Source organism: Hypomesus nipponensis, chromosome 25 (genome assembly GCF_054491055.1).
Source record: "Hypomesus nipponensis isolate SF chromosome 25, ASM5449105v1, whole genome shotgun sequence".
Lineage (NCBI taxonomy): Eukaryota > Metazoa > Chordata > Actinopteri > Osmeriformes > Osmeridae > Hypomesus > Hypomesus nipponensis.
Window position 1 is genome coordinate 14307501 of NC_140385.1, and position 5000 is coordinate 14312500.

A 5000-nucleotide genomic window follows, 5' to 3' on the forward strand; every position below is an offset into this window, starting at 1 on the left:
CATAGGCTACTTATCCATATACAGATTTAGCAATTGACAATGCAAGGTAGTCTCTCTCTCTCTCTCTCTCTCTCTCTCTCGTGTCAAAATGAAAACAGCTTCCAGCCCCTTTCATGAAGGACTACTTGTGCATATTGCAAGATGTCAGTTTCTAAGTGAATGAGCAAAAGAGCATACAGCACCTGGTATTCCCAGGCGGTCTCCCATCCAAGTACTAACCAGGCCCGACCCTGCTTAGCTTCCGAGATCAGACGAGATCGGGCGTTGCCAGGCTGGTATGGCCGTACGAAATAAGTTGACAACCATAGGCTACTTATCCATATACAGATTTAGCAATTGACAATGCAAGGTGGTCTCTCTCTCTCTCTCTCGTGTCAAAATGAAAACAGCTTCCAGCCCCTTTCATGAAGGACTACTTGTGCATATTGCAAGATGTCAGTTTCTAAGTGAATGAGCAAAAGAGCATACAGCACCTGGTATTCCCAGGCGGTCTCCCATCCAAGTACTAACCAGGCCCGACCCTGCTTAGCTTCCGAGATCAGACGAGATCGGGCGTTGCCAGGCTGGTATGGCCGTACGAAATAAGTTGACAACCATAGGCTACTTATCCATATACAGATTTAGCAATTGACAATGCAAGGTAGTCTCTCTCTCTCTCTCTCTCTCTCTCTCGTGTCAAAATGAAAACAGCTTCCAGCCCCTTTCATGAAGGACTACTTGTGCATATTGCAAGATGTCAGTTTCTAAGTGAATGAGCAAAAGAGCATACAGCACCTGGTATTCCCAGGCGGTCTCCCATCCAAGTACTAACCAGGCCCGACCCTGCTTAGCTTACGAGATCAGACGTGATCGGGCGTTGCCAGGCTGGTATGGCCGTACGAAATAAGTTTACAACCATAGGCTACTTATCCATATACAGATTTAGCAATTGACAATGCAAGGTGGTCTCTCTCTCTCTCTCTCTCTCTCTCGTGTCAAAATGAAAACAGCTTCCAGCCCCTTTCATGAAGGACTACTTGTGCATATTGCAAGATGTCAGTTTCTAAGTGAATGAGCAAAAGAGCATACAGCACCTGGTATTCCCAGGCGGTCTCCCATCCAAGTACTAACCAGGCCCGACCCTGCTTAGCTTCCGAGATCAGACGAGATCGGGCGTTGCCAGGCTGGTATGGCCGTACGAAATAAGTTGACAACCATAGGCTACTTATCCATATACAGATTTAGCAATTGACAATGCAAGGTGGTCTCTCTCTCTCTCTCTCGTGTCAAAATGAAAACAGCTTCCAGCCCCTTTCATGAAGGACTACTTGTGCATATTGCAAGATGTCAGTTTCTAAGTGAATGAGCAAAAGAGCATACAGCACCTGGTATTCCCAGGCGGTCTCCCATCCAAGTACTAACCAGGCCCGACCCTGCTTAGCTTCCGAGATCAGACGAGATCGGGCGTTGCCAGGCTGGTATGGCCGTACGAAATAAGTTGACAACCATAGGCTACTTATCCATATACAGATTTAGCAATTGACAATGCAAGGTAGTCTCTCTCTCTCTCTCTCTCTCTCTCTCGTGTCAAAATGAAAACAGCTTCCAGCCCCTTTCATGAAGGACTACTTGTGCATATTGCAAGATGTCAGTTTCTAAGTGAATGAGCAAAAGAGCATACAGCACCTGGTATTCCCAGGCGGTCTCCCATCCAAGTACTAACCAGGCCCGACCCTGCTTAGCTTACGAGATCAGACGTGATCGGGCGTTGCCAGGCTGGTATGGCCGTACGAAATAAGTTTACAACCATAGGCTACTTATCCATATACAGATTTAGCAATTGACAATGCAAGGTGGTCTCTCTCTCTCTCTCTCTCTCTCTCTCTCGTGTCAAAATGAAAACAGCTTCCAGCCCCTTTCATGAAGGACTACTTGTGCATATTGCAAGATGTCAGTTTCTAAGTGAATGAGCAAAAGAGCATACAGCACCTGGTATTCCCAGGCGGTCTCCCATCCAAGTACTAACCAGGCCCGACCCTGCTTAGCTTCCGAGATCAGGCGTTGCAAGGCTGGTATGGCCGTACTAAATAAGTTGACAACCATAGGCTACTTATCCATATACAGATTTAGCAATTGACAATGCAAGGTAGTCTCTCTCTCTCTCTCTCGTGTCAAAATGAAAACAGCTTCCAGCCCCTTTCATGAAGGACTACTTGTGCATATTGCAAGATGTCAGTTTCTAAGTGAATGAGCAAAAGAGCATACAGCACCTGGTATTCCCAGGCGGTCTCCCATCCAAGTACTAACCAGGCCCGACCCTGCTTAGCTTCCGAGATCAGACGAGATCGGGCGTTGCCAGGCTGGTATGGCCGTACGAAATAAGTTGACAACCATAGGCTACTTATCCATATACAGATTTAGCAATTGACAATGCAAGGTGGTCTCTCTCTCTCTCTCTCGTGTCAAAATGAAAACAGCTTCCAGCCCCTTTCATGAAGGACTACTTGTGCATATTGCAAGATTTCAGTTTCTAAGTGAATGAGCAAAAGAGCATACAGCACCTGGTATTCCCAGGCGGTCTCCCATCCAAGTACTAACCAGGCCCGACCCTGCTCAGCTTCCGAGATCAGACGAGATCGGGCGTTGCCAGGCTGGTATGGCCGTACGAAATAAGTTGACAACCATAGGCTACTTATCCATATACAGATTTAGCAATTGACAATGCAAGGTAGTCTCTCTCTCTCTCTCTCTCTCTCTCTCGTGTCAAAATGAAAACAGCTTCCAGCCCCTTTCATGAAGGACTACTTGTGCATATTGCAAGATGTCAGTTTCTAAGTGAATGAGCAAAAGAGCATACAGCACCTGGTATTCCCAGGCGGTCTCCCATCCAAGTACTAACCAGGCCCGACCCTGCTTAGCTTACGAGATCAGACGTGATCGGGCGTTGCCAGGCTGGTATGGCCGTACGAAATAAGTTGACAACCATAGGCTACTTATCCATATACAGATTTAGCAATTGACAATGCAAGGTAGTCTCTCTCTCTCTCTCTCTCTCTCTCTCGTGTCAAAATGAAAACAGCTTCCAGCCCCTTTCATGAAGGACTACTTGTGCATATTGCAAGATGTCAGTTTCTAAGTGAATGAGCAAAAGAGCATACAGCACCTGGTATTCCCAGGCGGTCTCCCATCCAAGTACTAACCAGGCCCGACCCTGCTTAGCTTACGAGATCAGACGTGATCGGGCGTTGCCAGGCTGGTATGGCCGTACGAAATAAGTTTACAACCATAGGCTACTTATCCATATACAGATTTAGCAATTGACAATGCAAGGTGGTCTCTCTCTCTCTCTCTCTCTCTCTCGTGTCAAAATGAAAACAGCTTCCAGCCCCTTTCATGAAGGACTACTTGTGCATATTGCAAGATGTCAGTTTCTAAGTGAATGAGCAAAAGAGCATACAGCACCTGGTATTCCCAGGCGGTCTCCCATCCAAGTACTAACCAGGCCCGACCCTGCTTAGCTTCCGAGATCAGACGAGATCGGGCGTTGCCAGGCTGGTATGGCCGTACGAAATAAGTTGACAACCATAGGCTACTTATCCATATACAGATTTAGCAATTGACAATGCAAGGTGGTCTCTCTCTCTCTCTCTCGTGTCAAAATGAAAACAGCTTCCAGCCCCTTTCATGAAGGACTACTTGTGCATATTGCAAGATGTCAGTTTCTAAGTGAATGAGCAAAAGAGCATACAGCACCTGGTATTCCCAGGCGGTCTCCCATCCAAGTACTAACCAGGCCCGACCCTGCTTAGCTTCCGAGATCAGACGAGATCGGGCGTTGCCAGGCTGGTATGGCCGTACGAAATAAGTTGACAACCATAGGCTACTTATCCATATACAGATTTAGCAATTGACAATGCAAGGTAGTCTCTCTCTCTCTCTCTCTCTCTCTCTCTCTCTCTCGTGTCAAAATGAAAACAGCTTCCAGCCCCTTTCATGAAGGACTACTTGTGCATATTGCAAGATGTCAGTTTCTAAGTGAATGAGCAAAAGAGCATACAGCACCTGGTATTCCCAGGCGGTCTCCCATCCAAGTACTAACCAGGCCCGACCCTGCTTAGCTTACGAGATCAGACGTGATCGGGCGTTGCCAGGCTGGTATGGCCGTACGAAATAAGTTTACAACCATAGGCTACTTATCCATATACAGATTTAGCAATTGACAATGCAAAGTGGTCTCTCTCTCTCTCTCTCTCTCTCTCTCTCGTGTCAAAATGAAAACAGCTTCCAGCCCCTTTCATGAAGGACTACTTGTGCATATTGCAAGATGTCAGTTTCTAAGTGAATGAGCAAAAGAGCATACAGCACCTGGTATTCCCAGGCGGTCTCCCATCCAAGTACTAACCAGGCCCGACCCTGCTTAGCTTCCGAGATCAGACGAGATCGGGCGTTGCCAGGCTGGTATGGCCGTACGAAATAAGTTGACAACCATAGGCTACTTATCCATATACAGATTTAGCAATTGACAATGCAAGGTGGTCTCTCTCTCTCTCTCTCGTGTCAAAATGAAAACAGCTTCCAGCCCCTTTCATGAAGGACTACTTGTGCATATTGCAAGATTTCAGTTTCTAAGTGAATGAGCAAAAGAGCATACAGCACCTGGTATTCCCAGGCGGTCTCCCATCCAAGTACTAACCAGGCCCGACCCTGCTCAGCTTCCGAGATCAGACGAGATCGGGCGTTGCCAGGCTGGTATGGCCGTACGAAATAAGTTGACAACCATAGGCTACTTATCCATATACAGATTTAGCAATTGACAATGCAAGGTAGTCTCTCTCTCTCTCTCTCTCTCTCTCTCGTGTCAAAATGAAAACAGCTTCCAGCCCCTTTCATGAAGGACTACTTGTGCATATTGCAAGATGTCAGTTTCTAAGTGAATGAGCAAAAGAGCATACAGCACCTGGTATTCCCAGGCGGTCTCCCATCCAAGTACTAACCAGGCCCGACCCTGCTTAGCTTACGAG

General features: G+C 47.0%; 10 non-coding genes and 7 pseudogenes across 10 annotated transcripts; all 17 read right to left on the minus strand.

The window, feature by feature from the left end:
• Positions 1–170: 170 nt before the first annotated feature.
• Positions 171–289, minus strand: LOC146224902 (5S ribosomal RNA). Its single transcript, XR_014747674.1, has one exon. It is a non-coding gene; the product is annotated as a 5S ribosomal RNA (ribosomal RNA).
• Positions 290–461: 172 nt separating this feature from the next.
• On the minus strand, positions 462–580 carry LOC146224903 (5S ribosomal RNA). Its single transcript, XR_014747675.1, has one exon. It is a non-coding gene; the product is annotated as a 5S ribosomal RNA (ribosomal RNA).
• Positions 581–762: 182 nt separating this feature from the next.
• LOC146224904 (5S ribosomal RNA) lies at positions 763–881 on the minus strand (annotated as a pseudogene).
• Positions 882–1061: 180 nt separating this feature from the next.
• LOC146224905 (5S ribosomal RNA) lies at positions 1062–1180 on the minus strand. The gene has a single exon (XR_014747676.1). It is a non-coding gene; the product is annotated as a 5S ribosomal RNA (ribosomal RNA).
• A 172-nt stretch (positions 1181–1352) lies between these two features.
• Positions 1353–1471, minus strand: LOC146224906 (5S ribosomal RNA). Its single transcript, XR_014747677.1, has one exon. It is a non-coding gene; the product is annotated as a 5S ribosomal RNA (ribosomal RNA).
• A 182-nt stretch (positions 1472–1653) lies between these two features.
• On the minus strand, positions 1654–1772 carry LOC146224907 (5S ribosomal RNA; annotated as a pseudogene).
• Positions 1773–1956: 184 nt separating this feature from the next.
• LOC146224908 (5S ribosomal RNA) lies at positions 1957–2065 on the minus strand (annotated as a pseudogene).
• Positions 2066–2237: 172 nt separating this feature from the next.
• LOC146224909 (5S ribosomal RNA) lies at positions 2238–2356 on the minus strand. The gene has a single exon (XR_014747678.1). It is a non-coding gene; the product is annotated as a 5S ribosomal RNA (ribosomal RNA).
• Positions 2357–2528: 172 nt separating this feature from the next.
• Positions 2529–2647, minus strand: LOC146224910 (5S ribosomal RNA). Its single transcript, XR_014750393.1, has one exon. It is a non-coding gene; the product is annotated as a 5S ribosomal RNA (ribosomal RNA).
• A 182-nt stretch (positions 2648–2829) lies between these two features.
• LOC146224911 (5S ribosomal RNA) lies at positions 2830–2948 on the minus strand (annotated as a pseudogene).
• A 182-nt stretch (positions 2949–3130) lies between these two features.
• Positions 3131–3249, minus strand: LOC146224912 (5S ribosomal RNA; annotated as a pseudogene).
• Positions 3250–3429: 180 nt separating this feature from the next.
• On the minus strand, positions 3430–3548 carry LOC146224913 (5S ribosomal RNA). Its single transcript, XR_014747679.1, has one exon. It is a non-coding gene; the product is annotated as a 5S ribosomal RNA (ribosomal RNA).
• Positions 3549–3720: 172 nt separating this feature from the next.
• On the minus strand, positions 3721–3839 carry LOC146224914 (5S ribosomal RNA). The gene has a single exon (XR_014747680.1). It is a non-coding gene; the product is annotated as a 5S ribosomal RNA (ribosomal RNA).
• Positions 3840–4029: 190 nt separating this feature from the next.
• LOC146224915 (5S ribosomal RNA) lies at positions 4030–4148 on the minus strand (annotated as a pseudogene).
• A 184-nt stretch (positions 4149–4332) lies between these two features.
• Positions 4333–4451, minus strand: LOC146224916 (5S ribosomal RNA). Its single transcript, XR_014747682.1, has one exon. It is a non-coding gene; the product is annotated as a 5S ribosomal RNA (ribosomal RNA).
• A 172-nt stretch (positions 4452–4623) lies between these two features.
• On the minus strand, positions 4624–4742 carry LOC146224917 (5S ribosomal RNA). Its single transcript, XR_014750394.1, has one exon. It is a non-coding gene; the product is annotated as a 5S ribosomal RNA (ribosomal RNA).
• Positions 4743–4924: 182 nt separating this feature from the next.
• LOC146224918 (5S ribosomal RNA) overlaps positions 4925–5000 on the minus strand; it is a 119-nt pseudogene continuing 43 nt past the window's right edge.